The sequence below is a fragment of the Mandrillus leucophaeus genome, unplaced genomic scaffold (genome assembly GCF_000951045.1).
Source record: "Mandrillus leucophaeus isolate KB7577 unplaced genomic scaffold, Mleu.le_1.0 Scaffold1109, whole genome shotgun sequence".
NCBI classification, from domain to species: Eukaryota; Metazoa; Chordata; class Mammalia; order Primates; family Cercopithecidae; genus Mandrillus; species Mandrillus leucophaeus.
Genome location: NW_012099310.1, coordinates 379,551 through 389,475, shown reverse-complemented (window position 1 = coordinate 389,475; position 9,925 = coordinate 379,551).

The window sequence follows — 9,925 nt, the reverse complement described above, 5'->3', positions numbered from 1 at the left end:
CGTCCCCAGCGCAGGGCCGCGGCCACAGGTCCCCTCCACTGAGAGCCCGCGCCGTCCCCCGCATATGATGCTGAGCCCGGGAGCCTGGCGGATGTTCCCGGTCTCTTTCTGGCCGTGCGCTTCCGCGCTGGCTGCAGAGCCCGTGCTCCCCGCCCCTGCCTCCAGCCACCTTTTGTTTTCTTGCAGCAGCCTGTAGGAGAAGATGGGACTGGAACCCGGCCTGGGCAGCCTTGTAGGTTGGAAGGGGGTGAGCTCGGTAATCTGCAGGGAATTGTGAGACTTTTGTGTGTGTGCGCTGCTTAGAAGAAAATCGCTGAACATGCCTGCTTCACGCAGGAGGGGTACGAAGCTCAGAGCTGGAGATGGAGCCCTTGAAGAAGGCTCTGTCTTAGAGGTTCCCATACCTCCCTTGGAGAAATTTACTTGGATTAAAGTTCATAGAGATTGCCTTAGTAATTGTTACTTTTTATATCTTGCAAAAATTTGTTTGAGTAATTGGAAGTCACTGATTGTCCCCGTTACTCTTAACCATATTAACTATGGGCCTGTGTTCCTGCCGGTTTTTTGGTATTCCTAAACATACGTACACATTTTTAAAAAGTATAATGCACATACAGTTTTTTTAGATTTTCTGTTTCATTCGTAAACATTTGTAACTTTTTCCCTGATAAACAGCTTTGCAAGTCAATGGATAGGATGGTAGGTTTCAGTTTGATAGGTACACAGTAGTCTTGCACAGCCCCATGTTGCCAGTTTTTTGTTGTGTTGTTTGTTTTTTAACTTTTGGCTGTGGAGAATTGTGTCTTTCTACTACACTAACGTAGAGGGAAAATTGGTGAGGAAAAGACACACTTCCAGACCTGAAGCCACTTGGCAAAGATTTTACTTGCAGTGTATACACCTGGGCACCGAGGACTTACTTTATGGGTGGTATTTTAGAATATTTTTGTAGGGCATTAAGATATGTTTAATACAGTAATTGCTAAGAGATTGATTGCTTTGCCAAACTTTTTCTGGGACATTCTTTTTTTCTGAAATAGAGAGGGTAAAAGGGACAGATTTGTTAGAATACCAACTGGGGCTCTTCATATTTAGTATGCAAAACATAGAAGTGGCAACAAATGGCCAAAACAGGTTATAACAAGGGCTTGGGATGACTTTGCCAGGAAAAGCAGCCAAGAAGCAGTGGCTCCCCCAGAATTCCCTGCTGTTGGGACAGTTCTGATGCACAACACCAATGTTTTTTTTTTTTTTTTTAATTCTGAGACGGAGTCTTGCCCTATAGCCCAGAGCTGGAGTGCGGTGGCGCGATCTCGGCTCACTGCAACCTCTGCCTCCCAGGTTCAAGCAATTCTCCTGCCTCAGCCTCCCGAGTAGCTGGGATTACAGGTGCCTACCACCATGCTTGGCTAATTTTTTGTATCTTATTAGAGACGGGGTTTCACCTTGTTGGCCAGGCTGGTCTCTAACTCCTGACCTCGTGATCCGCTTGCCTCGGCCTCCCAAAGTGCTGGGGTTACAGGCGTGAGCCAATGCACCCAGCCTACAACATCATTTTTATTGTCTAAGTGGTTTATGGCAAGGACATAGCTCTGCCTTCACATTCAAGGGCATTTCCTTGGAGCTGGACCAGGACTCAGCTCGGGACCTTAGGGTGCCCATTGGAGTATTTATATATAATCACATCATGGAGAGGCCAGCGATGGGCTCAGGGATTACGGAAATGACCTTCATGAACAAGATAGTCCCTGCAACAAAACAGGTTTTCTGATCCACTGTGAGATCTGTTTTGATTGTCTACTGTGGTGGCTCTTGGTGGAAACCTTTCTCTTAAACCACAATCTGTAAGTTGTAAAGTTGTAAACTTTTCTCTTAAACCTCACAGTCTGTAAATAAGCTGTGTGCCTATTCTGAATAGGAAGGACGTGTAAAAGTGGAAAATTGGGATTTAAGTACTTCTTTGGCTAATTCATGATGAAAATAAACTTGCCATCCTTTCTCTGGAAAAGTTTCATGTTTGCTGGTGATGGACCAGCAACCAGTCCCACCAGAGCCAATGAGAGGAGGTGGGCTCCCAAGAAAACACCTGCTGTGCCTCCCCCTCAGCCAGAAATGACCTCAGATATTCACCGGCACACTGCAGACTGGTAATATAACACTCTAGAGTTCCTAAATAGAATGCTTTTTTTGTTATTTTTGTCTTTTTAAAAATTATGTGGCTGGGCGTGGTGGCTCATGCCTGTAATCCCAGCACTTTGGGAGGCCGAGGCGGGCGGATCACGAGGTCAGGAGATCGAGACCATCCTGGCTAACACGGTGAAACCCCCTCTCTATTAAAAATACAAAAAATTAGCCCGGCATGATGGCGGGCGCCTGTAGTCCCAGCTACTCGGGAGGCTGAGGCAGGAGAATGGCCTGAACCCGGGAGGCGGAGCTTGCAGTGAGCCGAGAACATGCCACTGCACTTCAGCCTGGGCGACAGAGCGAGACTCCATCTCAAAAAAAAAAAAAAATTATGTAAGTCCTGAAGGAAAACTTATTACTGGAGGAAAAATTAGAAAATATAGATAAGCCAGAAGGAAAAAAACTAACTGTAATCCTGTAACCCATTTCTATCACCCACTTTGTAAATGCTGTAAATATTTTATGTTCTACATTGTTTTTTCTGTATTGACAGAAACTTGTTTTTAATACATAAAATAGCATTATACTGAACCTATTGTTTCATAACTCTTAGCACTTTATTTGTGGTAAATAGTAGAAAGAGTAGAAGTTGGAGTGTTCAGAGGAAGATTTGTCAAGCTTTGCCATGCTTGGCAAATCAGCACATCAAAACATCTGGCTAACATGGAGAACTTTGTGCTTGGCAAGAGGTGGCGGTTGGTCATGAAGACGTTTAATGGATTCTCTGAAGTGGTGGCAAGGTGGCGAGAAGAGTCCAACCTGAAGCTGCAGAGCCTGGGATTGCACTGCATGGAGAAGGAAGGGTGTGCGTGATTCCATGCTCCTTTTCATCCTGGCCTTTCCATTCGGTCTGTGCAACTGTGGGCTTGGGTGCATTTATTTGCTGTTCTTGGCCTCAGTTTTCTCATCTTTAAAATGAGGGGAATCAAGCTGGTGATCTGTTTCCGAAGTCTGTTGCCATTCTGAAATGTTAGAGTTAACGTTTCCATGTCTTATTGAATTGACATTCCATCTCCATCCAAAGAGAATTGGAGGATGCTTATGCTAGATGCAGCACAAAAGGTTCACATTAGAAGGCCTCAAAGTGAAGGTTGGGGTGGGACAGTGAGGGTCAGGACACAAAACGCAGACCAGGATCCTGGCAATGAAAGCAGCCCATGCCCAGTTATGAGAGTCATGGGATCCCTTCTATAACGTCCCGAAAGGACGGGTGCACGGTTTATTCTGTGGGCCTTTGTGAAGCAGTGTTGTCAATGTGCTGAACCACTGACCTGCAGCACCCCTGCAGTGGATTTAACAGTCAGTTTTTGAGACTCTTCCCATAAGCTCCTGGCATGACTACGACACAGATTAAGGAAAAGCAGCTCTACCTTGGGGCCCACACTGCTGTCCTAAATATTCCTAATAAGATAAACACAATGAAATACGATTAATCTTTTGGTTTGGCTGGACCCAGGAATTAAAGATGATCTAGAGAAGCGTTTTGCAGCCCCTGCTGCTCTCTGATCCCCACTTCTGGGATTTGTTTTAATTAGTCAGTTGTGGGACCAGCCTCTGGAATCTTAACACTCCCAGTTTTTCTGATGTGTTTCTACTTTTATGTGTGAAGTTCAGCTTGCATCTCCTGGGCAGGCTTCCCTGACAGCAGATCGCTCAAAGTCATTTTCTCTGGCCAGCAACTGATGGTGGGTGCTGTTTTGTGTTGCTGACAGCCAGCCAGCCACTTGGAAGGTAGGCCCCAGCTGTCATTTTAGCAGATGGAGAAGCCTGCAGTGTGTGTGCCTTCAGTTTCTGCAGAAGACTGCCTGGCCTTTGCCCTTGCAGGCTGTGGTGGCTGGTTTTTATGTGTCAGCTTGGCTGGGCTGTTATGCCTAGATAGTAATGTGGATGTGCCTCTAGGGGGTGGGGGGTAGTGTTTCCCACACTGACTGAGCGTCCTACAATTCAGTTCTGTTCTGAGACTGTCTACCTGGATGTAGCCTGAGATCCCACAGGCCAGAGGCTCAGTCCCACAAGACTTCTCCACCCCAGATGTCAGTTGCACGTCAGGGCCTCCCTTCTGACCTCTGACCAACAGCCGCCTCAGGTTTGATGATTTGCCAGAATGGCTCAGGAAACTCAGGGAAACACTTCGCTTGCGTTTGCCAGTTAATTATAAAGAATACAACTGAGGAACAGCCAGATAGAAGATATGCAGAGGGCAGGTCTGAGGGAGGGTGCAGTGGCTTCCATACCCTCTGCAGGTGCCACTGTCCCAGCACCTCCAGGATTCACTGAACTGGAAGGAACCTCTTCCATCCCCTTCAGTTGGGGATTTTATGGAGGCCCCAATTACCTGGCGTGATCATTGGCCATTGGTGATGATCTCAGCCTTTAGCCTCTCTCCCTTCACTGGAGGTTTGGGGGTGGTGGGAGGGGTGGACCTGAAATTTCCAATCCTCTCATTGCAGATCTGGTTCCCCTGGCAACCAGCCTCTGCCCTTTAGGGGCTTGCCAAAAGTCACCTCGTTAAGGTGTGGTTGGAAGGCATTTGTTATGAATAACAAAAGACACTTATTTCATCTTTACTGGTCTTATCACTTAGGAAATTACAAGGGTGTTAGGAGCACTGGCCAGGAAGAACAAACATATATATCTCATTACATCACAGTTTTACAGCCTTCCATGGGGCAAGGCCTTGCAGAACAAACCCTGCTACCAGCTACCTTGCACCGGAGCTGCAGCTTGCCTGGGTCTCCAGCCTGCTGGCCCACCCCTCCCCCCGCAAGTTGCGGTCTTGCACTTCTAGAACCACTTGAGCCAATTTCTTATATCTGTCTCTCTCTCTACACATACCTTACTGTTAGTTCTGTGTCTCTGGAGAACCCTGACTAATCCACAGGGGCCGTAGTGGCTTTATAAAATATGGCTGGGCCTGGTGGCTCACACTTGTAATGCCAGCACTTTGGGAGGCCGAGGCGGGTGGAGCCCCTGAGGTCAAAAGTTCAAGAGCAGCCTGACGAATATGGTGAAACCTGGTCTCTACTAAAAATACAAAAATTAGCTGGGCGTGGTCGTGTCTGTAGTCCCAGCTATTCGGGAGGCTGAGACAGGAGAATTGCTTGAACCAGGGAGGCGGAGGTTGCAGTGAGCCAAGACTGCACCGTTGCACTCCAGCTTGGGCAACCCTGCCTAAATAAAATAAAATGAAATAAGGTAACCGACCTCGCCTCCACGTCTCAGCCATATTTCCTTTTAAACTTTATGTGATTTCAGACTCTTAAAAAAAGTTGTAGGAATAATACAAAGATTTCTTGTAATTCCTGTATACCCTTCATCCGGATTCCTCAGATATTAAACATTGTAACACACTTGTTAGGTCATTTTGTCGCTGTAAGTTCATTTTTTGTCGCTGTGAGTTCATTTTTCTCCGAATCATTTGAAAGAAAGTACCAGCCTGACCAACAAGGTGAAACCCCATCTTTACTAAAAATACAAAAATTGGCCAGGTGCGGTGGCAGGCGCCTGTAGTCCCAGGTACTTGGGGGACTGAGGCAGGAGGATCGCTTGAACCTGGGAGGAGGAGGTTGTAGTGAGCTGAGATCACGCCACTGCATTCCAGCCTGGGCAATGGAGCAAGACTCCGTCTCAAAAAAAAAAGTAAGTTGTAGCCTTGTTGCCCCTTCACCCCCAAAAACGGCAGTGTGTACTCCGGAAAAACAGGGAGATTCTCCTACACACCTATAGTAGAGCAGTTAAACTCTGGACATTTTCATCGACACAGTGCTGTCGTCTGCAAATCTTTCCAATGTCACCAGCTGTCCCGCTTAATAAATACAAATAAAATGCAAAAATACAATTATAAAAAATACAAATAAGTAAATTAGGAGAACTTTAGAAGTCTTTTCAGATTATACCTATTTTTTCATTATTATTAAACAGATCAAAGCTTTAAGCCATTTGGAAATTCACAGCATCCTAAGACATGCAGCAAATAACCGCAGGAGGTAGGAGCTGGCTCTTCCTCACCCATGCAGAATAGCGTTCTTAGGATACGGTGAAGGGCAGAGAAATGAACACAGATTTAGAAAGGTAATGGACACTAAGATAGGTTTGGTTAACAGTGTCTTCAACAGTATCTTGAGTAGGAATGACATGTAATTTTAGGTGTAGCTAAGTGGCATTTCTTGGCTGGCAAACAGTTAAAATGAAAGATTAAAGTAGTGGTTAAAAATGGTGACTGGTGGCTCACTAGTTATAAATATAGTTTGACACGGTCCAGATCACTTAGTGTAAGTTGATGAGGCTCTGTCAGTGATAAGGAGAAGGCTCCCATCGCTTTCTGGCTCTAGATTAGTACTGAGTAGACTTTTTGTGGAGCTTAATTGAATAGAAGGCAGGAGACAGTGGACTGTGGCAATGTGTGTCTTGGATGTAGAAGGAATTTGTTTACTGCAGAACCAAGTGATCTCTAAGATCCCCGTAAGTTCTGAAGTTCTTTAATTCTTTTACATTTCATTTTCAAAATTGAGCAAACAGACCTGTGTTTGAGTGCTAGGTACTGGAGTGTGAAGGAAATCCACGATCCACGTTGAGAAGCCTGTCCACTCCTCACGGGAAGCCAAGTTTCCCTGGCATTTAATTCATTAAGAAAGTGCTGTGTGACTTCACAGGCTGGGAGCTTGAGAGATGTGCTAGCTAATCCTCACGTCCTTACAGCAGATACAGTAGTAGGTTATCAGATTGCTCTGTGAGCAACTTCCCAGAAGCACCCTCAGACATGGTGGAGTGGACACTGACACTGTCAAGGAAGCCAAAGACCAACCTCAGCATCTGGCGGGTGGGAGGCCCCTCAGCATCTCTCCTCCCACAGGACCTTGGTTCCCCTGGATGGTGTCTTGAGACTGCTTAGCTCACCAGCAGGAGCCAGCAGGTCCAGCCCAGGGAGGTGACCTGTTTGTGTCTGGAGGGACCGGGAGCCCCCCTCCAAGGCCTGGCTGGTGGATCGTGGTGCCCACTGGCCTCCAGCTGGCTCAGTGGCCCGTGTCCCTGTGTCTTATCAGGGCCAACTGTGTCCACAGTGCCTGGGTGGCAGGGAGGGACAGTCTGCCTTGTGAGTCACTCTGTGCCCATTTAGGAACCAGTAGAGGGTGGCTGGTCTGAGGCATGCTGGCACTGATAGAATTGAATACACAAAAGGAGAGTTGCTATGCTTTCTTGGGGACAGGAGGACCAGTTTCAGATTTCAGACCAGATCTACCTGCAGAATGAGGCTCTTCATCTTGGTGAAAGCAGCTGCCCAACTCTTTTTTTTTTTTAAGTGGAGTTTCGCTCTTGTTGTCCAGGCTGGAGTATAGTGGCACAATCTCTGCTCACTGCAACCTCCGCCTCCCAGGTTCAAGTGATTCTCCTGCCTCATCCTCCCGAATAGCTGGGACTACAGGCATGCACCACCACGCCCAGCTAGTTTTTGTATTTTTAGTAGAGACGGAGTTTCACTACGTTGGCCAGGCTGGTCTTGAGCTCCTGACCTCAAGTGATGTACCTGCCTCAGCCTCCCAAAGTGCTAGGATTATAGGCGTGAGCCACCACGCCTGGCTCCAGCTCTTTCTGTTGTTTCCCTGAATGTTGGGAAAGTTCTTTCTTTTTCCACCAGAGTATTCAGACACCAGTGTTATTAAATGAAGACTCTAGTTAAAAATCCCTTCAGAAAAGGGAGAAAAAATTGGTGGTTTCTACAGGCCTGATTCTGTGAACCTGTGTCTGTGAGAGCACAATGAGGCCCTGCCGGTTGGTGTTACATTCTCTTTTCAGTCTGTTAACTCCTGAGGTGTCATTAGATGATTGCTATGTTGTGTACTGTTTGTGTCGATCATATTTTCATCGTTTTTTTGAGCTTTATGCTTTTCTATTATTTGCCTGGTTGTGTAGGCTTTGCATGTAATAAATAAACTCTATTTAAAAAAAAACACACACCCAGTGGGGGGCTTGGCTTGAACCCAGGAGGCGGAGGTTGCAGTGAACCAAGATTGCACCATTGCATTCCAGCCTGGGCAACAGAGCGAAACTCCGTCTCAAAAAAAAAAAAAAGAACAACAGAAAAAAACAGGCTGGCTTTAGGCTAGTTAACACTTGTTATGGTCATATTGCAAGAAGGGACCATGCTGGAAAAAGCAAGTTCAATCCCAGGCGGCAGGGCCTCCTTAGAGCAGAGCTGCTGAGCAGGGAGGTTAAGGGATCCTGTTGGCTTTTTCAGGCTGAAGCAGGTGAGTCCAGTTCTCCAACCAGCACTGCCTGAGCAGGGAAGCCCTGTTCACGGTTGCACAGGAGATGCCAGAGGGGAGTGAGTGGAAAGAGGCTGTCCTGCAGCAGCAGGATTTGGGGTCATGGAAGAGCTAGGTCCCTAGGCCGTTGCTTGGACAAAGCCTATGGCTTTACATGGTTTTTTTCAGAATTGCCACCTGCCAACTTACTAGGCTCTGCATTTCTCCTTGCGAAGTCTGATATGGTGAGTGGAACCAACCTTTCCTGAGTCCAAGCCTAGCCCTGTGCGAGCCCACAGGTTAATGTGGTCCTCTCAGAGGCTGAGTGACTTGCCCAGGTCACCCAGCTAGCCAGGGCCGGGAGCTGGGATGGGACCCCAGCCTATACCATTCAAGTCTGCATTTTCTTGGCCAGCTCCTCCAGCAAGCCTCTTTCAGTTCCATGGTTTTCACTCGGAACCATCTTAAGGTAAAAGCAAAATAGACACATCTCAGCAAATGATGAAAGTTTTTAAATTGAAACAAGTCGCAGAAAAGCCACACAACAACAAAACACATTGCAGTCCCCAAGGACAGAGCCTGTGGCAGGGCAGACCCTGGGCAGTGCCTTGGGGGCTGTGCTTCAGCAAGAGGCTGCAGAAACCTCATGTCTGCATACAACCTGGACGACAATTGGAGACGCACAGGCTTCGAGTCTAGGCCCAGCACTTCCTGCATCAGTACTGTCCCTTACAAACAGAGATAATCAAGCTCTTGGGACGTAACTGGTGAACTTTTTCCCCACAGTAGAAAAGTTCCTAAGTAGAAGTTAGGAACTTTTGCAGAAAGAGCAAACTACAACCTAAAAATACACATTTTAGCCAGCTGTGGTGGCACACACCCGTAGTGCCAGCTGCTTGGGAGGCTGAGACGCAAGGATCACTTGAGGCCAGGAGTTTGTGGCCAGCCGTTTGCGGCCAGCCTGGGCAACACAGTGAGACCGTCATCTTTTTAAAAAAAAAATACATATTTTTAGTTAAAGGCAAAATCATTCTGATCATGTTCCTAGCCTGTCAGCTTTTTATAAAACCTCTTGTTAATACTTGACTCACAGTATTTTCTCAGACAGCCAGGGTCTAGCTGGTCTCAGTATGATTTCACACTGGTTAATAAACCCCACCTGGACAGTGCCTGTTTCTTCCTCTGCAGGAGGGGAGGCAGGTGCTATGGAAACCCCATAGAATATTAAGTTCATTCAAATAAGTCCAGCATGATGAAAGTCTGCCAGCGGCCTGGCTGTGAGTGACAGCAGCAGTAGTTGTACTTATAGTGGCTATGAGAACTCATTAATTATAGTGCTGTAATGTCTTGTGATTTAAAAGATGTTGGAATTTGTATAGTAATGTAGAAGCCTATATTCAAATGGGCAAAAAAGTAAAAACAGGCCATTAAAGACAGAGCTATGATTTGTATGTGTGTGTGTTCTTTCAATTTGTAGATTTCGATATTTATAGAGTATT